Source organism: Octopus bimaculoides, chromosome 19 (genome assembly GCF_046866305.1).
Source record: "Octopus bimaculoides isolate indiv1 chromosome 19, ASM4686630v1, whole genome shotgun sequence".
Classification (NCBI taxonomy): domain Eukaryota; kingdom Metazoa; phylum Mollusca; class Cephalopoda; order Octopoda; family Octopodidae; genus Octopus; species Octopus bimaculoides.
In genome coordinates this window covers 10068134-10093320 of record NC_142946.1, presented here as the reverse complement: position 1 = coordinate 10093320, position 25187 = coordinate 10068134, and the positions used below count along the sequence as shown (strand labels likewise).

At 34.5% G+C, this 25187-nt stretch overlaps 1 protein-coding gene and 1 long non-coding RNA gene across 11 annotated transcripts in view; one reads left to right on the top strand and one right to left on the bottom strand.

Moving 5' to 3' along the window:
* Positions 1–25187, bottom strand: part of LOC149131760 (uncharacterized) — a 1392655-nt gene that overhangs the window by 273717 nt on the left and 1093751 nt on the right. The gene's annotated exons all lie outside the window — the stretch shown is intronic.
* Positions 1545–18454, top strand: LOC149131761 (uncharacterized). Its single transcript, XR_016245178.1, has 2 exons — positions 1545–2170; positions 18062–18454. It is a non-coding gene; the product is annotated as an uncharacterized LOC149131761 (long non-coding RNA).

Here is a 25187-nt window from a genome sequence, read left to right as displayed (position 1 = left end):
ATACATATATACATATATATATATATATATATATATATATATATATATATATATATATATGCACCTACACTCAAAAACATCAGTGTGTATGAAAATTTGTTTACGTTTAAATATACGTAAGCACAAGGATATACGAGTGAATGTCTGTTTTACTTTTTTGTATATACGTATATGAATAGGAATATATGCATGTGTGCATAGATACTATGTAAATGTGCGGCTGCAAGCTAATGCACATGCATATTTGAAACTATATCTGTTTTTGCATCTGTGCAATATTCAAAAATAAACGCTTCCCTGCTTACACTTTTCCATATGCAGAGATTTATGCTTATATGAATGTGAGTGCACCTATCCATTGATGTGTACGTATGTATGCACAAGCACACTTACACATATACACAGACATATATATGAAAATTTATGAAACGTACATATGAATTACATATAAATATATTTATATGTATATAATATTATGTATATGCCTATATGTATATATATATATATATATATATATATATATATATATATATATATATATATATAAAGAGAGATACATATATATATATCTGCGTGTGTGTCCCCATATACGTGTGTGTGTATACACTTATACTTATATGTATGCATATATGCATATATACATACATATAATATATATATATATATATATATATATATATATATATATATATATATATATATATATACATACACATATATACATATACACACATACACACACACGCAAACACCTATATATATATATATATATATATATATATATATATATATATATATATATATTCACATACACGTACGTGTGGACAAACAGGCTCATACTGACGTGCATATCGACGCTCAAACATGTCTGCCTGAGCTAGTATGATTTGCCTGGTTGATGTATTTTGGCTTGTAAGTTTGTGGATTTAACTGTCTTTCAATTTATGTCTGCGGCTTCCTTTCTACCATTCATATATATATGTGTGTATGTGTGTGTGTGCGTGTGTGTGTGTGTTCGATGTGTATGTTTCTGTGTCTTTGTTAGTAAGCGTGTATATGTACGAATGTGTATGAATAATGAGTATTATGTTATGTGTTATAGTGTACATTCTTTCATATATGTGTATACATGCCTTTATGTGCGACTCTGATTGTATACATATAAATATTTGTATGTATGAATTCATGTGTGTGCATTCTTTTTTTTTATATATATACGCAGCCCTCTGTGTAATTCATTGAAACACATACATATACAACATGGATTTTAGTTATTATTATTTTATTTTTTCCGTTCTTTCTCGATCTTATAATATTTTTTATTTCTTATTTATGAAATCCATTAAACTATCCTAATACAAAGGATACATTTAAATCACAGACATGTCTGTAGCTTCAAAAACCTTACTTCTATTCAAGGAAGTTAATTTTACATGCCAAGACGTACTTCCTACTATGAAAACAACAACAGCAGCAGCAGCAGCAGCAGTAGCAACAACAATAACAGCAATTGCATGCTAAGCTATCTAACGCTCTCATCTAGAACAAACAGCGCCTCTGATAATATTAACAAGCGGCATACTCACTACAACTCACATGTTCACAGACAGTCACAGCGACATTTACGCGCACACACACACACACATACACAAACATACACACACACGCATACACACACACACACACACACATACACATACACACACAAACATTGACACCCAGATATTCATGACCTTGCATGTTTACATCTAAAAATACGAAGAAAGAAAAACCTCACATTTACATACACAACTATTCGCAAATATCCATAGATGCGGTCTTTAACATTGCACTGTCGTTTACAAACTCCCAAATAAGCTTTTCATGCATGTGTTTCTGTATTTGTTTGTTATATTTTCCAAAATATTTGAATGACAATGGCCACCATCCGCGTCCTTGACCTTTGTAAATTTTCCAAGACTAACGAAAGCAATGCTGCCATTTTCTTTTTCAACACTTGTAGCACGAAAGGCAACAGATGAAGCATGAGGGAATTCCAGTTGCAATCCTGTCGAAGAATGATTGAAAGCAATTTGCTGTAACCTTCCTGTTTAGTCGTAGGATGATAAGAATTGTTAGGTCGGGTTGCAAGTCCAAGATTACCAAATTCGTGGATTACATTACTTTTCAGGTGAGCAAGATATTCTTTTGTTTTCATGAGGACTGTTTGCGTCTTCTAAATTTTAAACTGTTAAATATAAGAATCCCATTGCAAATATATTAATGCCTGTGTGTGTGTGTGTGTGTGTGTGTGTGTGTGTGTGAGAGAGAGAGAGAGAGAGAGAGAGAGAGACAGAGACAGAGACAGAGAGAGAATGATATGTTTTATAGAACTATAGAGCAACGTATAAGGACATTGATGAAACCTCAAGCTGCTCTTTAGACAGGTCTGAAATAACTGTCGTTTCACTTGTATATCATATTCTGCCATATCCAACCAAAATCGAACCTGGATACGAATCGCTCGGCTTGCAAGAAACAGAAATTGAATTTCCCTTCTATCATATTTTATTATGACGTGTAAGTGACAGCCAGCTACAAATTATACCGTAGTCTTCCCTGAAATAATAATATAGGACGTTGACAGCTATAAGAACCGAAAAATCCCATGATTATAATCATTGGATCATGCGGTCCTTGAAATGCGATTTCTGAACATGGTCGTTGATTGTCATAGCTACAACGACTTTGATCGTAGGATTTGCCAGTCAGAGCGCACCCAGGACAAATATCTACAATCGCCATTCGCTCGCTTCATTCTTAGATAATTAGTTCTCGGACATTCAGTACATAGTTATGTTTATATAATAAACCACTTCCAAGTGAAAAATAAAAAAAGATCAGTATGACGGATCCTTTACTTGACTTACCAGTTCCATGAAATATTTGGAAATATTCGGAAGCAAACCGTCCGATCAATTAGAAGTCTAAGGCAGCGTGCTTGTAGAACCGTTAGTGTGTCGCACAAAATAGCAATATTTATGTCGGCTCTGTACGTGCTGTTTTGAATTTTATTTTGCCTGTTGAGATCGTTAAAATAAAGTACCAGTCGATCTTAGGTTAATCGACTGCCTGCCGTCTAGATAATTAATTGATCCTCCCCACCAAAAACAAAAAAAAAAGAATATATATATATCTTGGCCTTGTGCCCAAATTTGAAACAATTCGATTGTAATTTTTAAAATGGCTGCTAAATTTTCACTTAACGTCCGTAGCTTTTTATGAATAACTCGAAATTTAGAGCATTTGGTCTTAATAGTTTTGGATTATCTCTCTCGCCTTTCTCTCCCTCTCTTTATCTATTTATTTATCTATCTGTCTGTCTGGCACCCTACCTGTCTGCTTGCATGTCTGTCTGTCTCTTTTCTGATCAATTTATAAACAACTTTGTCCCTTGTAAAATTGTATTGCTTATATCGATCGGGTCTCCCTCTGGTTGAAATATGTTCCAAAATATTTGTTTAGGCTTATTGCAGTGTGTATAAAATTTCAAAAGCTAACACTATTTTGTGAAAAGGCGAGATATTATGAGGGATACACACACAGAACCAAACACTGGTATATCACATTTTCGTCCACTTTCCTACCGATGTTCTTAATGAATCTCTCTCAGTGATTATTACTTTAAAATAGGAGAACATTTTAAAATATTTTGAAATATTTCAATGTCACAAGTAACGTTTCTGTTATTACAGAATTATCTTACATTCGGAAGAGTGAATGGATCCTCCATCATTCTTTTTCCGGAAGCTAAGTTTTAACGTTAAGTTCAGGAAACCACATACTCATTAAAGTATATAGTTTAAGTGGTTCGATATTATGTAACTTTTCAAGTAGAAATTAAAACAATATCGAAGCAAATCAAAGTAAACGTGAAGCAAATTATTTTTAAAATCGAAAACAAATTAAAGTAACCTCGATAATCGAAGCAAAGTAATTTGTAGGCATTCAAATATACCATAATGGATGTTTGCGTTTTGAATTGTTTGAAGTTAGACTGATTTGCTTTCAACTGCATTTTATTTTATCATTTGGTTTGGGCCTTCACTACTGGGATTAATTATGAATATCGATGGTTAGTATTAAAGCAACAACAGCTGGCCTCATTCTACTACTAATGGTATTTCACGGATTTTGAAACATGCTAGTAGAGGCTATACAGGATGTCTGCACTTGAAGCGCGTCTGAAAATAGTGTCCGTCATTGAAAACGTTAGGGATATAGTTAAAACTATAACGACAAACAGATTTTAAAAAATAACAATACATAATTGAAGTCGTCCATTGCATTTAAACCGAGGATGTGATCGAGACAAAATCCAGAACCTAAAATATATTGAATCACGGATTTTGAAACATGGTAGCTAGTAGAGGCTGTACAGGGTGTCTACAAGAAATGGACAACAAAACATCCAGATAGACGATACAAAGCAAACAAGGACAGTCATTCGGAGTTTTCTTTCCTCAATCAGGTTCCAGATTATCTTTGCAATTTCGGCTGGTTGTACTCGAGATTGCTCCAATCTGGCCAGCCCCAAGGAAAAACTAAGCTAAGAGCATTAGATTCCTCGGAAGAAAGCAGCGAATGTATACAAAAACAAGGGCCGAAAAAAACGAACAATGTTACACGAGTACAATAAAAATAATACCAGGACATAACAACAGGTGTCGCTCGAATAAGGACGATTTACATTAAACTGGCGTGTGTGGAAATAAAACCTTACGGCAGGGTTACAAGGTTTCATTGGCACAGGGAGGAATATCGATGTTGTATGGACAACGACCGGCCGTGTGTGTATATATATATATATATATATATATATATATATATATATATATATATATATATATATATGTATATATATATTTATACACACACACGTATTGCTTGAAGATGATCTAAGGGAATTATACTGTTTATTATTATGAAATAGGTTCTATATATACTTACGTAGTGAACATACACATATACATGAGGGTTTATATGTACGACGAACATTAGTATGCATGCAGATACGCACTTTATATATACATATATGTCTGTGTGTGTGATATATGTGTGTGATATATATGCATATAAATGTTTACATGTGACCGTTTATGTATGGGTGTGTGCATATATTTTATATATATATATATATACATATATATATATATATATATATATATATATATATATATATATATATATATATATATATATATATATATATATATATATATATGGGTATACAACCATAAAATCATAGTTACATACGCATACCTACGTACTTATAAGCATACATACATACATACATAGAGCTATACGAGTAAGTATTTATACTTAAATATGTATATTCATGTACATGTACATACATACCGATGTATATTATTATAAAACATCGCAAATTACATTCCCGCCTAAATAAACTTCGCCGAATAAGAAAGTTACGTGCTACGACTTGCAAAGAATTTTAATATTTCAGTCAGAACGGTTATTCGTAGTTACATAATAAACTCAAGACACGAACTTCTGTTTCCAGGTTTCTTCGAGTGAACTTTGGTATTCATTTTATGATGTTTATGGTCTTGGACGCATAGTAACTACTATCATATAAAATTATACCTTGAATCATACTGTGCTTAGAAGACTGGTGCCTATTTCATGTCTCTAAATTCTTGGAATAATTACTTTCAAAATATTACGCTTCTATAATGTTTATGTAACAGGGTCCTCGGAACGTACTTCACAAAACAACCACGTTTACTGTGATTATGCAGACATGAGTACAAATATGCATTATAATTAAAATGTACTCCACCTGGTATTTTAATAGCTTTCAACAGAGGCTAGTTCCTGGCCTGCTTAGCCCTTAAGCATTCACATTGTTCTGTCAAAAGTAATGCTTATTTATTCACATTGTTTTGAATTAATCATGTATTATCTCGTATCAATGAGATTTTGAGGAGGTAACTGTTAATTTTTAGAATGATATTCTACGGTTGGAGTGAGAGGCTAAATCTGGTGTGTTTGAAGAGGGAGAATATTTTGGCCGGATATGGCTGGTTATGACCGGATATGATCGATTTAATTATAAAATGGTTAAAGTTTTCCTGCAGACATAGAACTCTAAATATTTCGATGGTACTTGAGTGGTATCGTCATGATATTATGGTACTTAGTTTGCTAGGTTTAACATGCATCTTCGGCTATCATTGCCAACTTGCTATTTAGTATAATTGGCACTCGATGGTTCTCCGCAGACACGTGTTCCCGCAACATAGTTTTCATGGAGATCCAATATGACGCAATATCAGAAGACTGGTTCTTTGAAATACATGTACTACACACTTTTGCCAGCTGAGTGAACTGGAACAATTTGAAATAAAGTGTCTTGCTCAAGGTCTCAACACGCCGATGGGAATCGAACAAATGACTTTATGATCATGAGCTGCACACCCCAACCCACTAAGCCACGCACTTTGTGTATAGTATATTTAACGAAATCCATGCAATAAAACAGACTCTGCGATTGGTTCCATTCTTTTAACCTCACCAACTCTTCGAGAAGTGTCAGTAAAGATCAAAACTGCGGGAAAATCCTAGCTAACTGTTCGAAAGTAAACAAACCAACTATGTATAAATTCAAATAAAAAATTAAGCAATGAAAAATTGTCTGGAAAAGTTCTCTCTCCTGCGTACTGATGTGCCAAAAAAAAAAAAAATGATCCGGAATTTTTCCCCAAACTCTGTATTTCTGAAGGGTGTCATAGGTTCTCTTCTGGAATTGAAATTAGTTCGACATTTTAACAACAGCTGCGTAAAACCTGCAGAGCTGTTGCAGCCTAAGACATCAATACGTTTCTGTTCTTCACAAACGTACATATGCACACCGAATAATATACATGCACATAATATTACACACACACACACATATATATATATATATATATATATATATATATATATATATATATATACATACACACAAAGATATATATATATATATATATATATATATATATATATATATATATATATGTATGTATGTATGTTTGTATGTGCATATATACAACTGTTCCATTTGTTATACACATGTGTGTGTATGTGTGTGTGTGTGTATGCATACCTATGCATATGTGCCAAAAGCAGAGTAATATTTGGCAGTAATATATGATCTTTGGTGTGCAGATAAGTTTTAATTAAATTAGTTTAACAATTTTACAGGTAGTTAGGAAGATGTGAAGAAACATTTGAGTGGAAATTTTGTGGAAGAGAATAATAATAATAATAATAATATAATAATGATGATGATGGTAATAATAATAATAATGATAATGCGGAAATATATAAATAAAAGGAGAAAAGCAAAACAAAACAAAAAAACAACAGTTAAAACAAAAACACAAGCAAACAAACATACATACAAACAAAAATAACAGAGATTTAATTTCTAGTAATCTTCACGGAGAAAACTTGATATCGTTAACTCGAATAAGTTTAAACAGCTTCGTTCGTAGATCAAAGAGATGGATTAATACAAACTTACGTTGAGCAAGCCGACGCAGTGAATAAGCATGCATCATAGAATCATGGCCGTACACATTTTTCATGTCATTTAAGCCAGGGGAGTGATTTAATGGTAGACATGAGAGGAAGTGGATAAAAGAAAGTAAACAAACGTAGAACACTTAAAAATTACACACACACACACACATACAACACAAACACGCACACTGAGGAGCATATATATATATATATATATATATATATATATATATATATATATATATATATATATATATATATATATGTATATATATATATATGTATATATATATATATATATGTATATATATATATATATGTATATATATATATATATATATATATATATGTATGTATATACATATATATATATATGTGTATATATACGAATATATATATATATGTATATATATATATATATATATATATATATATATATATATATATATATATATATATATATATATATATATATATATATATATATATATATATATATATATACATATATACACATACATATATACATATATATATATATTCGTATATATAGATGTACATAATATACGTACATGTATACTTATTTCATATATATAATTGCATATGTATGTATATGTATGTTATGTATGTAGATATGTATGTATCTGTGTGTGTGTATATATGTAAATAGGTATGTACGAATGTATATATACATTTGCATGTATGGAAGTGAGAAATACAAATTAGCACAAATCGATCAGAGAACCTGTTGGTCTCAACTATGCCATCCAACATTCTGTTGCTAAACATATGTCTTCAGGTCACGAAGTCACACCCTTACACCTTTTTTCTTTCTCTCCCCTCTCTCTCTGTCCTTTTGTTTCACTTCCTCTCCACTATCTCACTTCCTGTCCCCCTCTCCCTCTCTATTTCTCTTTCTTTCACATTACATCTCTTTCTTTCACATTACATCTCTTTCTTTCACATTACATCTCCTTCTTTCTGTCTCCCTTTTCCCGGAGAGTTTTGCTCGAACAGAGACTACTTGTTCATTGATAGTGCTCTGAGTCAAGGTTGAACTGTGCGAAACCTAGTTAAGAATTAAATGTGTGTGTGAGTGCGTGATTCTGTGCGTATGTACGTTTGCGGGTGCTCGAATGTGCGTACGTGTGTGCATAAATACATGTAGGTGACCAAACGAAAGGAAGTAGCGTGCGTACATCACACATATTTGTAGATATAAGTGTTCAATAACAAGATGACTAAGATTATCTCTGTATAAATGAAAGTTTCATAGGTGCAAGCGGGCGTCTACATCTTCAGACGTTCGTAGTTAGAACAAAATGAATTTCCCGATAGAGGATGTTTAGAGGCCACCGTTGGTCAGTTTCAATTTGCCTGAATAATTTCATAAAATAGGTACACCAGATAATTTTACATATGGTGAGACAGTATACAACAACATTGTAAATATGGCAAAAAAGTGAAAAATATATCTGACACGAGATAGTACGGAAGAGGAAACACATCTACTGAAATGCTGAAATCAGTGAAAAACATGGAACCTATTAGCAGAGAGTCAGTCGCGTGAAATATTTGAAGATTCAGTATCTTGTAACTATGTAGTAGAATTATCTTCCTTCTTAACAAGAAATTTGATTGCCGTCAGGTAATTTCCGATCAAACTGATTTCTAGTCAATCAAGAGATCAGAAATAGGAGCCTCATTTCCTCAAATAAAGGCCTACTTGGAAATGTACATTAGAAAATGTAACTATTTCCCCACTTCCAGCCGATTTCCATCCTTTACAGTATGTATTCAATGGTTTAATAATAAAATAATAAATAGAAGCGCCCTTTTAAAGCCTAGCGAGGCTCGTGGGCCCGGTTTCCCGATTTCAATGGCGTATATGTTCCCCAGCTGGACGGGACGCCAGTCCATCGCAGCGTTACGAAAAATGAAACTTGGAGAAAAGCTATTTCTCATCGTACTGATTTCTCCTTCAGAAGCAGCTTGATAATGAAAAAAAAAAATGGGATATGCCTCTAAGAGTGATTCAGCCTTATAAAAAAAAAACAGCCTAAACTAACCTCAAGCCACACCCTACCATCAAAAATAAAAGAAAAGCAATACTGTATAATACGGTCCTAGATAATCTTTGTCAGAAGATGAAATACGATAGCTAAGGTGGGTGTTGTTACCTGGCTTCTCCCATATCAAACTTATTAAACAGACCGTAGCAGATTCGTTTGATTAATGATTATATGCAGCTAAAAAGCAACACCAAGCAACAAGGTTATAATGATCAAATTGACAATCTGTAAGTCTTTATGGTCAATTCAATTAAAGACCTGGTGTACATTTTACTTATACAAAACTAAAACTAAAAATTGAAAAAGATGATGAAATAGAAGCTCCGGTAAATATGAATCGAAAGGATATCGAACGCCCAGTTTCTGATCCTCCCTCCAGCCGCCAGACAAACGTTACAATCACTCCCTCCATTTCTCTCTCCCTCTCCCCTTCTAACTCTCCCCCTCTCTCTCCCTCTCTTTCTCCTCCTCCCTCTCCCGCTTTCTCTTACACACAAAGACACAAAGACACGAATTCATATAGATTTCGAAAGACAACACTAATGGTGATCTCATGGCCTCCAAGATATAAATTTCAGCCGTGTGTCACATATCCTTGCATTGGACAATGAAGTACCAAAACGTTGCCATTTCACCTCTTCATTGCTGTGATGGGGGTCGAGGAGTCAATAATTTATGTATATATGTATATATATTCTTTAATTCCTTTACTAGTTTCAGCCAGTGGCTGGAACACATATACATGTGTGTGTGTGTATAAATATATTTATAATGTGGTGTATAATTCACTGTTTCCTAAGTCGGAGGCGACAGATCTTTTCTGGTCTTGCGGTTGGCTGTAAGTACACGTTTGTCCTTGCAAAAGGCCGAAATATTGGGCCGAAATTCGTCCGGTATTCTCTAGATGATGTTTCGTTTCCCTACGATGTATCATATTTTTAAACGCAGCACATAAATAAGAGACACTTTTTCTCGAACGAAAACCGTTGTAACTTACCTGGAAATGGAGTATATACATTAAGTATGCTACATAGATGACTATTTTAATTTAATGCAACTTTATCTACGTACACCAGGTTATTATTTAGCTTGGCTGCTGTTCGCAGCACCAGTGAATGTAACGGTCACTGTTTTTTGTTTTTTGGATTTGACAGATCTCGTCACTTTATGTGGCTGGTTCTGAGTAAACGTCATTGAAAAAAGCCCCAAAAGGCCAAAATCTTCGTTATCCGTTGCCAGGACAATTGTTTTTCTCCCTCCAATACATGTCATATTTTTTAATATAAGCACTACAATAACTTTCCCTTCAACTGTATATAAGCATTTAGTGTGATCCATCCATACATGTGTGTGCATGTGTGTGCTCTCCGTGCTCGCAAAAAGGCGCGTGGCTTAGTGGTTAGGGGCATTCGGCTCACGGCTCACGATCGTAAGGTTGTGGGTTCGATTTCCGGCGACTCGTTGTATCCTTCAGCAAGACACTTTATTTCACGTTGTTCCCGTCCACACATCTGGCAAGAAAGAGTTGTACCTATATGTCAAATGACCAGCCTTGTCACATTCTATGTCACGCTGAATCTCCCTGAGAACTATGTTAAGGATACGCCTGTCTGTGGAGTGCTCCGATTAAATTGCTTTTTTGTGTACAATGCTTATGTTGTTTTTCCTGCTGCCCCGATGACGTACGCTGATTGAGAATATCCTTGAGCAAAAGCAATCCGACCGTGACAAAGTCGTCTTTTGCTGGGCAAGGGAGCCCTGGTTGTTTCTGTCCTGCATCTTTAGAATGTAATGCATGAAAGAGATTTGGCGGCTATTTCTAACTCTGGGTTATTGATCGACAATGTAGACTTTAATTCGTTTGTATATGGCTATGTTGTTGTTGCTGTGTTGCTGTTGATGTTGTTGTTATTGCTGTAATGTTGTTGTTGTTGTTGTTGCTATTGATGTAATGCTATTGTGGTTGCTTAATTAGTTACACAACTTTTTCGTCCTTATTAACTTCATATTTAAGAGTGAAATATTTTCCTTGAAATTAAATCTATTCAACAATTGTTGTTGTAGTTGTTATTGTACTCGATGTAGTAGTAGTAGTAGTAGTAGTAGTAGTAGTAGTAGTAGTAGTAGTAGTAGTAGTAGTAGTAGTAGTAGCCGTAGTAGTAGTAGTAGCAGCAGCAGCAGCAGCATTAGTAGTAGTAGTGGTGGTGGTGGTGGTGATGGTAGTGGTGGTAGTAGTAGAGTAGTAGTAGTAGTAGTAGTAGTAGTAGTAGTAGTAGTAGTAGTAGTAGTAGTAGTCGTTGTTGTTTCTGTTATTTTTTTTTCCTGCTACTTTTGTTGCCATTGTTGTAGTTTAGCTTCAGGTGACCAGTTGAGACGAAATGCAAATGAGATTGAATTAAAGTTATTCCACCCGTGACTATCCAATATTTTGAAGGAGTACACATAAGAATACATCACATGGAATCTGACGGAGATTTGGTGCCTATTTTTAGCAAGTCTAGCAATTGTATAAACATACTTTCTTTTTCACTTTCCCTCCATCGTTGTTTCTTTTATTCTTGTGTTCTGAACAAAAGTGATGTAATGAGACAAATCCATCCTCGTACCATAATATATAAATCGTGCCCCCTTCGTAAAGGGAAGAAATAATTTGTTTAATTCTTCTCCATAATCTCATTAGAAGTAAGAAACCATTTACTCATCGACTGATATCAGCATTTCTGGGCTCCTATAGAGGGTCATTTTAGATTATAGTGATGTGTTGAAATAAGTGCTTTTTACACAATATGAGGGGATACACAAAAGAAACCGAAATTTTGCAATATTATTTTATTCACTTAGTTTTCCAGGTTTACACTGTTCTCTTTGAAATAATGCATGGGTCCAGGTGCGTTATCCCCTGTTCGAAGCAGTTCTGGAACTCCTGCGATGTAAGAATTGTAAAGCATTCAGTCGTGACTGGTTTTGATCGTCCGTGAGCAAGCGAGGCACAAATTTTGCTCAAAATTAGTAGGCAGGAACACCATAACACACCACCAAAGTTCGTTAATTGTTCGGCGACGTTAATTGTTCCTCCAAGATCAGTTCATGAATTTTCGTAATGTCTTCATTCGTTCGGGAGGTTGACAGTTGCCCTGAACAAAATTGGTCTTCAAGCGACAAGTGACCATTCCTAAAGCGTAAAAAAAAAACACTCATAAAGATATATCTCGTTCATGGTAGCGTCCTTGTAAGCTGTTTGAAGTGCGACAACTCGGGGGCCGTTTACCCCAGCAGAAAGCAGAATTTCACGGAAGCACGCTGTTCCTTCGTTTCAAAGACACACCACGTGACATTACGACCAAGACCAGACAATACAGGTCGGTAGACTGATGCCTGATGCCTGATGGTTACATCAAGTGGCTTCTAGCAGCAAAAGCCTGAACTACAACGGGCTTTCCCCACAGAGAACGTTTCCTGTTACATTTTAGTACCCCCTCGTATCGACAGCCTGTCCTCTCAGGAACAGAAGAAAATAGCACTTGCAATTATATTGGCTCGTATACGCGCATAGATACATTCAAATGTTAATACTTCGATCTATCAGAAATGGTTCCCTTGGCTCCTGGATGAGTGCGTCATTATAACAGTTGTGGTGCACTCCATATTTTATTAAACCTCTGTTCCCCCACCCAGTAACAAAAGAAGGTATCTGTAGAAACCACTTCGATACGCAAACTCGCATACTTGTACACATAGTTTAATACTCCGTTCATTTATTTTACACAGGATTCTTTCGGCTCGTATGTGAGTTTCTCGCCCGAAACCTTCACCGTATTATATTAAACAACTACTCTCTAGAAATAGAAGAAAATATAGTGTTTATCTGTCCACATTCCAGAATTCAGAAATTATCGAGCTGATCGAACGTATTGGAGTCCCTTCGGCTCCTGTGAGGGAGTGTCGAGATAGTAATGACTTCGTTATCTGAATCCATCTTTATATTGTATTTAACGTCTGCACCCCAGCAACAGAAGTAAAATACGCTGCGTCGCTGTAGCAATATTGCAGAAGTCAGGAAATAAGAAGCTGCTCCTTCATGCAGATACTCCTTTGGCTCCTATTTGGCGTCACTATTATTTATGAATCTAACATAAAATAATAGTGATGTGGTGAGTTGAATCCCTTTCTGTTGTATATTAAACCTTTGCGTCTCTGAAATGTAAGAAGACATACTGTTTATTTCTCTCATATTCCACATGTAAGAAAATATCAGGCTGAAAGAACGTATAGTGTCTTCTTCGCCTCCTGTACGGATGTGTCGGAGATAATAGTGATGTAGTGAGTCGAATCTCTCGCCATATTATGAAGACAAAATAAAAACAAAAACACACCTCTACCCCAAACAAAAATGTGATATAGAAAGACATGAGCTGTTTATCTCTGTCCATATTCTAGAAGTCAACAGACACACAAGCGTGATAGTTACAATACCCTAATGCCATCTCTCTAACGGTACGTGACTACAGATTTCGCCATTATGCAATCCATTATCACATAGGCCCAAACTTGGATTTCAATAGATTTGCAAACACTAATCAATATAGCTCCAGATATTATTACCATGTGAATTCGTGCATTATGTATATATGTATATGTTTGCTTGGTGATATGAACGTGGGTACAAGTGCATGTGTTAACGTTAGTATGCGCGAGTTTGAGTAAAATGTATGTCTGTGTATTGCGTATTCGAGAGAGAGAGACAGAGAGAGAGGTGGAAGAGAGAAAAAGTGAGAGAGACGGGAGGAGAGTATATGTGAGATTGCGTTTGCATATGCGTGTGAAAGCGTGTGTAAGGAGCTTTTAGGATGTTAGTATGTATGTGAGTAAATGTGGTGATATGTAAGTGTGCGGCAGGGAGTGAATAGATAAATGCTTGTATATGAAAGCATTTCTAAGAAGTATATTCATACATGCATGCAAATACATCATAAACACACACACACACACACACACACACACATACACACACACACACACACACACACACACACACACACATATATATATATATATATATATATATATATATATATATGTATGTATGTATGTATGTATGTATGTGTATGTGAGTAATTACACTCACTAACACACACGCACAAAAAACATCTATACTATGGAAGCTGCGAAATTATCTTCGAAACTACATGCCGATATTTTGCATGAATTTGTACGTAAAAGGGAGAATCACTATAAGTAAGTTTAGGTGGATAGGTGTAACGAGCTACGAAAGAGCTTATGGAAATATGGGTGCATATCAGGGAATGACGGAATAAGTAATTTGTGTATGAGATAAATGAATGCGAAAACTGAATAGCTGTATGATACACACACACATAGATACGCATGCACACATATATATAGATATATACATACATAAAGGCATACATATATATATGTATATATACTTATACAAGCAATATATGAGTATATGCATATATATGTACATGTATGTATATACGTTCATCTACATGTACATATAGATACATAACTGGGTACATGAGGTGGCAAAAGAACTAGGACAAAATGGTAAACAAGGTGCAACAAACAAGCAGGCCACATAGAAACATCCGTACGTACATATATATATATTACTAAGTATTCATATTTATGTGTGCACATATATATATATACATACGTATATAATTGTATGCATGTATATATATATATATGTATGTATGTGTGCATATATATATATATATATATATATATATATATATATATATATATATATATATATATATATATATATATGTATATATGTATATATATATATATATATATATATATATATATATATATATATATATATATGTATGTGTGCATATATATATATATATATATATATATATATATATATATATATATATATATATATATATATATATATATATATATATATATATATATATATGTATATGTAGGTATGTATGTATACATATAAAACATATGCGTATACGACGTCAAGTGTTTAAGTTCATTTACACATGAAACAAGCATTATGGATATACACGGTGTCCACAAGGTCTGGATACATGGAGCAAATAAAATCATAACATCAACAATTAAATATAAGAAAATAGATGTTTTTTATTCTGTGACTTATTGTTGCTGAGTTAGCAGCAACAGTGTTCCGAAAGTGTAAGGATCTCTTCACCCGCCATATTTTATTTCATGGGTTTTATCTTTTATTTCTTTCGGTCTTTAGATTGTGGGCATACTGTAGCACCGCTTTGAATGGTTTAGCCAGACAAATTAACCCCCAAATAAATTTTTTAAGACTGCTACGCATCTTACTGGTTTGTTTATCGCAATTAGAAGAGACCAACATTGCTTGTCAGGCTTTTGGGCAGGACAAGCGTAAACACGAACACATACGCATAGATAAATATGCGCATCTATATACGACAGGCGTCTTTTCAATTTCCACCTATCAAGTCCAATTGCACTAAAAGGCTTTGGTCGATTCGGAGCAATAGTACAAGACACTTGCAAGAGGTGCCACGCCTTGGAACTGAACCCGAAACTATATAAACTGGAAGCAAAGTTCTTAATATCAGCGAAATATCTGTCAAATCTTTATCTTTGCAGTTTAATTAAATAGGCGGACACACTGAAATATACTACATCAAAATCCTTATATATAACTGACGTAAAAGGGAAGACGAGATCACCAATATCCAAGTGTTGAGGAGTGTTAGGTCGCTAAACAACGAGAATAAAAACAGGATCTCGAAAACCTATGAGACGGAATTAGCATCTTATATTTGTTTTCGCTCCAAATGATTTTCATCAATTGTGTTACGTTTGTTAGATCTACCAACTGTAATATACAACATAATACTTTCGAAGCTTGCAGTTAAGATTTTCTTGTTTGGTTTAGAGTGTATCATGCATGAATAGATGCCTATACATATACATATGTACAAACACTCACGTGCAACAGGTATCACGAGGAATTATATATACATAAACACATTTATACATACACATATATTTGATATATATGCTTATATATATGCACAAATACATAAATATATGTCTATGAACATGCAGATAGGCACACACACATATATAGTTTATATATATAGGCGCAGGTGTGGCAGGCGCAGGAGTAGCTGTGAGGCAGGCGCAGTAGTGGTTGTGTGGTAAGTAGCTTGCTCTCCACCACATTGTTCCGGGTTCAGTCCCACTGCGTGGCACCTTGGGCAAGTCTCTTCTACTATAGCCTCGGGCCGACCAAAGCCTCGTAAGTGGATTTGGTAGACGGAAACTGAAAGAAGCCCCTCGTATACACATATATATATATGTGTGTGTGTGTGTGTGTGTGTGTGTGTGTGTGTGTGTGTGTGTGATTATGTTTGTGTGTCTGTGTTAGACCCCCAACATTGCTTGACAACCGATGCTGGTGTGTTTACGTCCATGTAACTTAGCGGTTCGGCAAAAGGAATTCGATAGAATAAGTACTAGGCTTTCAAAGAAAAAGTCCTGTGGTCGATTTGCTCAACTAAAAGCGGTGGTCCAGTTTGGGCGCAGTCAACTGACTGAAACAAATAAAAGAATAAAAGAGTATATATATATATATATATATAAGAGAGAGAGAGAGAGAGAGAGAGAGAGAGAGAGAGAGAGAGAGAGAGAGAGAGAGAGAGATAGAGATGACGTGGATAAAAATGAAGTCGACTACTTGGAAACTGGTACTTTTCGTACTTGTTTAGAGAGTAGCGCTATTATATTGTCGAATATTTATATGTAATAACATACCATAGAAAACAAATATGAAGTAGCGTAAAGTACAAAATGATAAAGTAAATAAAAATGCTAAAATGTAATTAACAAAAGAAGTTAAATAGATTATGGTTGAAATAAAAATAAGACATTCAAACAATGAAAATACTTTAAATCTTTTTTATTATATCCTTGGATTAGTTATAAGCATTAAAAATAAAGCAGTTCATTTATATGACAATAATTTCTTATTTTGGCGCCAGAGCACTCAATATGTCAAACCAATACCTGTAAATAGACGGTGTGTCTTTCTGACAATGAGAGATAATGCTGAAGACACCTATTGAGGTAGAAACATGATCATAACTGTTTTCTACTCATCAGACATCAAACAGTCTTTTCCTTAAAACACATGTCAAATTTAAGATCATTCTTTATTTCTGAGATTATATCACCTTCGCTTTTGCAGTTGGTATCACCTTTGCTTTTGCTAACAATCCCCACCAATCGATATTACTACCCTTTCTTGAGATAATTTCAATAAATTACACATTTATATCGTATGTTATTTAATTTACCTTTATTCGTCTTCATTGTACAAATAACTGACACTGTTAATTTTGAGTATTTTTTCTCATTTTATATTTTTTAACTAGCCTGAGATGATGAAAAGACGTTCGATTCTGCCGGCATTTGAACACAGAATTTATAAGATTGGAATTAAATTCTGGTAGACGTTTCATCTAACATTTTTATTTATTAGTTTTTTTTTATTGTACTCCATCGTACATTGCAAAACGTGTTGCACATTGTTGCGTCGAATATCATATCAGTTGTTTTATGAGAAGAGGCATTTAGCTCAAGAATTTAGGATTTATCTCTAGAATATAACTCTAGGACACTAGAATCCAAAGCTTTTGATTTCATACTGAATAAGTATTTCAAACAAATGTAGGGATTTTGAACATTTTAATTACATTTTACATTTTGGATTTGTTAGATATTTATTAATTAAGATTAATAAAAAAGAATATACTACTGTTAAATAATTCAATTCATTACTACAACTACTGTATCTACATTGCTGAAAAATGTTGTGTATGTATATATGTACGAACGTATGTATGCCATTATACAGTTTTATTTCAAGATTTCTTGCCAATGAAGAGTTAGTTTCTAATCTCAATCCAAAGCTTCTTCAATGGAATTTCAGCATCAACTATAGAGTTTTCTTCAATGCAAATCTGTATCTGTATTACAATTCCTTAAGTGTAAAGAGGATCATTACCCCTGCCTTACAGAAAGCGGAAGTGTTGTTTTCAGTCGTGTTGTTTTCAGTCGAATGGATTCAGGTGAAACTTTCAGGGATGTTTGACATCGTAACTGGCATAGACTGATTAGATTTTGGGATCGATCCGATCCGGACAAGGATTCTGGATTAATTTTCCGTTTTTTTTAAAATCTTTTTAGTATTCTCTTTGTGAGACCAGTCAAGTTTATTTCAGATATTCTCATTTTAAAAGTCATCTCTGGCTAATCATTGAGATGACGTTGGTGTTGCCTTGGCGGAGGTTTGCGCTCTCTGAGTGCTCTTATTTCTTGTTGCTTCTCTTATGTTTTGTTCTCAACTTCTGTGTGTCGGCGTATCTGTGTAAGTTTTAAATGAAAACGTAAGGATGGAAACCGGCAGATTGAGAGGACTAAGGCAATCGATAGTTATCGATGATATCCGGAATGCAGCATTGAGGCTACACACATACATATAAATTATACATGTATACAGGCGTACATTATATATGTATATATATATTGGGTCATCCCATAAATAATTCGTTTTTTTTTCCAATTGCATGAACAAAAAGCTGGAGAGGACGGGATAAACTAGATGTATCAACTTGCTTTAAATGCGGGTAGTAATTTTACCTTGCTCTCATTCTTAGTGCAAGATTTGAAGAGTGCAGTTCGATTTTAACGGTTATTTTTCAAAGCTGCAATGGAAGTGACAAAGGAGCATATTCGGCATATTTTGCTTTATCAGTTTAATAAAGGTAACAGCTCAACGGAAAGTGCGAGGTATATTAATGCATTACATGGTGATCGGACAATAAGCGTAATCCAAGGTCAACGGTGGTCCCACAAATTCTGAGCCGGAAGCTACAGGCTAGAAGATGAGCCACGTCCTGGAAGATCTGTAGAGCTCAACGAGGACGTCCTGCAAACCCGGCGGGAAGAAAATCCCATCGTAACTGTTGAGGAACTAGTAGAGAAACTTGGAGTTGGTCATTCAACCATACATCGACACATGCATGTCATCGGAAAGTCAGCAAATCGGGTCAATGTGTTCGTCAAATCGAGTCAAATCCGAGTCAAATCGTGCGCAGGGAATGAATGTGTGCTCATTTTTGTCCTCAGGTCTTACGAATGAAGCTTTTTTGGCCCGAAGAGACAGGTGACGAGAAATTGGGTCTCTATAAATATGTCAGGCACCGAAGGCAGTGGGTAGGGAAAGGCGAAACACCGGCACCTCGATAGATAGATAGATAGATAGATAGATAGATAGATAGATAGATAGATAGATAGATAGATAGATAGGTATGTGTATGTTTCTATAGCTACGGAGATACATAGATATACATTAAAAAAGCACATTTATGTACATATCAGCATGTATATATACATCACGCGACCACGTGGTCAACCAGACATTCGGATATTTCTATACATCGCTACTCACAATGCACTTTATATTTCGAATGGTGCCAACACAGTGGCAAGAGGAGCAGGCCAACTATCACTGCAATGGGAAGGCTAGTCCGTCGCAGGGTTACCCAACTACAGCTGAGGGAACCAGGGCAGCATGAAACGAAGTCTTACGCTAAAGACCATAATGCGCAGCCGCTCTAGGAATCGAAATCACGATTTCACAATCTTAAGTGCAACATACCTCACTCTTAGGCCATGTATATAAATAGTTCGTGCGTCGCTACGTTCTGACGTCAAATTCCGTCGATATCGACTTAGCCTTTCTTTCTTTCGGCATCGATAAAATAAGTTCCAGTTCAGTACTAATATGTATTTAATTACACCTGGTTATGAGTATATAGAAAAAGAATCAGGTCCCGCTGCTATGTTGAGTCAGTGTAGCAGAATAGGTTTATCAAACCAATATGATCACAAGTTGGAATTTACTGTTCGCACATGAGACCGTGGTTGCTGGAGAGAACGCGCTGAGGCCTTTACTCCTGAAGCGAACAAAATATGGGCAATCCAAACCACTCCAATATGTGAGTGTGTGTGTGTGTGTGTGTGCGCGTGTGTGCGTGCGCGCGCGCGTACACATATACAAAGAACAACAGTTTACATACAGACACTCGAGGGCAAATATATTCACCGATAACGACTTTAAACTAACGCTTCTCGATGAAAGGTTAATAAGCACGAAATTTTGAAATGCCAGCTAAAAACTTAACACAATTTTTTTTTTTTAAGTTGCATTCTTTTGGCTACAAAAAGTCATAACATTGTAACCATTTATTCATATATATATATATATATATATATATATATATATATATATATATATATATATATATATATATATATATATATATATATATATATATATATATATATCGGTGAATAAATTCAAAATGGCTGAAGTTTAACATCACGCTCGAAACTCTCGGAGTACCAACGAATTTGAATCAATCTGTTTTGATCCATACCTGTAACTCCCGTACCTCCCATTAAATGTGTTGAGTTTCTTTCTTTCGTTTGTCCACTCAATCGCATATATATATATACGTACATACATAGACACACACAGATATATATATATATATATATATATATATATATACAAGAAATGAGGGCAGGGAATCGTCAATTAATAATAGAATTAATAATTAACAATTTTGCCAAGTAGTTCAGTATGAAAAAGACCTTTATCGGTAAGACCATTTATCATCATAAATATAAGGGATTAGCAATTGAGTTGCTTCTCCAACATACTGAACATTTAGAAATAGCAGTCAAAGAACTACTGATTCCAAACTACAAATTTTTCTCTAAAACGGATGGCGATATTTATGGCACACATAGAACAAAAAACCGGAGGGAAAGGCACAAACAAAACAAGCTTTTAGTTAATTGGGTACGAATCGTTTCATGGTTAAGTGAATGAAAATTTCACTATTCCAATCTTCAGCCCAAATATTCTGATAAATTTGAAAGTGTCTCTAAAAAAATTCACGGTAATCCTTGGCCATGCGACACCAAAAATCAACGATAAGAAAGGCACTTACGAATTCATCGGCTAGTGAGTTCAGGCATCCCACCCCAAAGAAATCCATTCCATGTGCGTCACAAATAGTCCCGTATGAAAAGAAGTCCCGTGTGGAGGGATTACGGTTTAACCATCTAACTTAGAGATATCAAATATAAAATATACAAGAAATGAGGGCAGGGAATCGTCAATTAATAATAGAATTAATAATTAACAATTTTGCCAAGTAGTTCAGTATGAAAAAAACCTTTATCGGTAAGACCATTTATCATCATAAATATAAGGGATTAGCAATTGAGTTGCTTCTCCAACATACTGAAAATTTAGAAATAGCAGTCAAAGAACTACTGATTCCAAACTACAAATTTTTCTCTAAAACGGATGGCGATATTTATGGCACACATAGAACAAAAAACCGGAGGGAAAAGCACAAACAAAACAAGCTTTTAGTTAATTGGGTACGAATCGTTTCATGGTTAAGTGAATGAAAATTTCACTATTCCAATCTTCAGCCGGTTTTTTGTTCTATGTGTGCCATAAATATCGCTATCCGTTTTAGAGAAAAATTTGTAGTTTGGAATCAGTAGTTCTTTGACTGCTATTTCTAAATGTTCAGTATGTTGGAGAAGCAACTCAATTGCTAATCCCTTATATTTATGATGATATATATATATATATATATATATATATATATATATATAAAGTGTAGTATATTGCCACTTAAGTGTGGCTGACCCCTAGGGGTGGATGTTACTGTTGCTTTTAGCCCCAGGAGGACATCTCCTCCAGCTGGCTTATCGACACACGACTGTGTCCTGTTTGCCAAGGGTAGTTATCCCTCTCACCAACATCTGCAGCACGAACGGATCCGGATTTCAGGGTTATTTCCCTTCGTCGGCGTCCGATAGCCGCTGACCTTGGTGAGAGAGACAAAAACCTGGCAATCTTATATCTTCTTTTCAAGTGAAATTCTTCACTGATATCGAAAAGGTGAAAACAAGCAATGTTAATTCTCTAAACGAAGTATTAACAGTAACTGCACGATAATAAGTAACTACCCTTGGCAAACAGGACACAGTCGTGTGTCGATAAGCCAGCTGGAGGAGATGTCCTCCTGGGGCTAAAAGCAACAGTAACATCCTCCCCTAGGGGTCAGCCACACTTAAGTGGCAATATACTACACTTTATCGTGCAGTTACTGTTAATACTTCGTTTAGAGAATTAACATTGCTTATATATATATATGTATATATATATATATATATATATATATATAGATAGATAGATAGATAGATAGATAGATAGATAGATAAATAGATAGATAGATGTGTGTGTGTGTATGTGTATCCATGTGTGTGCACACGCACACATTGATACACATGCGCACACATACACTCACGTAGGCCTGTGTTTATTTGTGCAGATATGGGTTGGTCGTCATATTCCAAAATTCGTATTTGGAGTACGACGTCATGGAAACGAGAGTCATAAAAAAAGGCTAAATATAGAAAAAAAGTTAGCGTGGATAGCAGGGTTTGAAATAGGGTGGTGATATTAGAAGGAGAGGGTGAAAGAGGGAAAGAAAACGGAGGTGAAGAATAAGAAGAAAAAAGAGAAGGAAACAAAATAGAAATGTTAATGTTGTTCACGAAGCATAAAAAAACAGGTATAAAGAAATAAAACTGGAACAGAATAGGCAAACGCATACACCCACACGAACACACACATATATACACACACATACACACAAACATATATAAACATAAATGGCTTCTAAAAAAAGTATCTGAGAGAATGATATAGACAAATACAGGTATATTAAGTACCATAAAACATAAATTTATTTCCAGCCCTTTGGAAAGAAAGCAGACCAGTTCCATAAGGGAGGGTGAGAGAAAGTCAAAATACAAAACTTCTTCATAGTTGATGTGCTGTGAATAAAAATGACAGGAATAATGTCTAGGGATTATTACAGAATATTGTGCGTATTTCTCTCTCTCTCTCTCTCTCTCTCTCTCTATATATATATATATATATATATATATATATATATATATATATATATATATATTCGCCATGATAGATCGCTAACCACTACACACATTTTTTTTTCTCTCCTTGTTTCTTTCTGTGTTCCTTTCTGTGGAAGAGCGTAGGCTCGAAAGGTTAAAGACTTTTTCAATCCCCGAGCGTTATAATAATACATCTATTTGTTTTCTACACCACCTGTCTGTCTGTCTGTCTGTCTGTCTGTCTGTCTGTCTGTCTGTCTGTCTGTCTGTCTGTCTATCTATCTACCTATATATATATATATATATATATATATATATATATATATATATATATATATATATATATATATATATATATATATATATATATATATATATATAGGTCGATGTACACAAATAAGACACACATATTACCACTTATATTTTTGGTATGTGCTATATGTGAGTCAGTTTACACATGTATCTGTTTATAATATGCTAATTTATGGAAAGAAGCTGTAACATATATCTTTCGGTGCATGCAAATTTTAGGAGGATGCATCCTGTCTGTGCATCATGATATGGGCTGTTGGAGATAACATTGTTTTGCACGTCACGTTACTAAGGAATATCCATCATATAAGGGACCAGTGTATAACAGCGTTTGTACAACAGACATGTTGGCTGCATTGGTCATTTAAAACAATAACTAAGATTGAATAAAAAGAGTTGTCTCCAGACAGGAAAGCTATCCCAAATATTTGTAGTAGAATGCAATCATTTCAAGGCCCTCAAAAGTGAGAATTTTTTATTGAAAAGTATGACACGATTTGTGCAATTCCCCGCAAAACATAAATAGCGACGTGCAGTTTCAATCATACAATTCTAACTGAATGACAAGGCTTTGCTAAACCCAGTGGTATGGTTAACAAACAAAAAATCCCAATGTTCCATATGGTTATACCGAACCTAAAATCATATGCTCTATAAGGTAACATACTAATCTCAGAGTCATCTCCGCGCCTGATTCCAACATGTCTTTCCAGATTACAACTAGTTTCTTCAGAGAATGGTGTTTTACTTAAATGTTATGATAAATGTGTTCTTTACGTCGTGATTTAAACTTTACAGCTCACACAACTTCACGGCACATCTATTTAATTTCTATGCCTAAAGTAAGCAATAACTTTTTTTTAGTATGACTCTTTGTCCTCTCTGTATGTCTCTATGCGTATATATATGATATGTGTGTGTGTGCATGTATGTACATGTATATATATATATATATATATATATATATATATATATATATATATATATATACATATATATATGATGTTTTATTTTCAACTATATTTTTTCTTGAGCATTGTTGTATATTAACTGCAATCACTAAGGTTATGTATATATGTATGAATGTATATAAGCCTATATATATATATATATATATATATATATATATATATATATATATATATATATATATATATATATATATATATATAT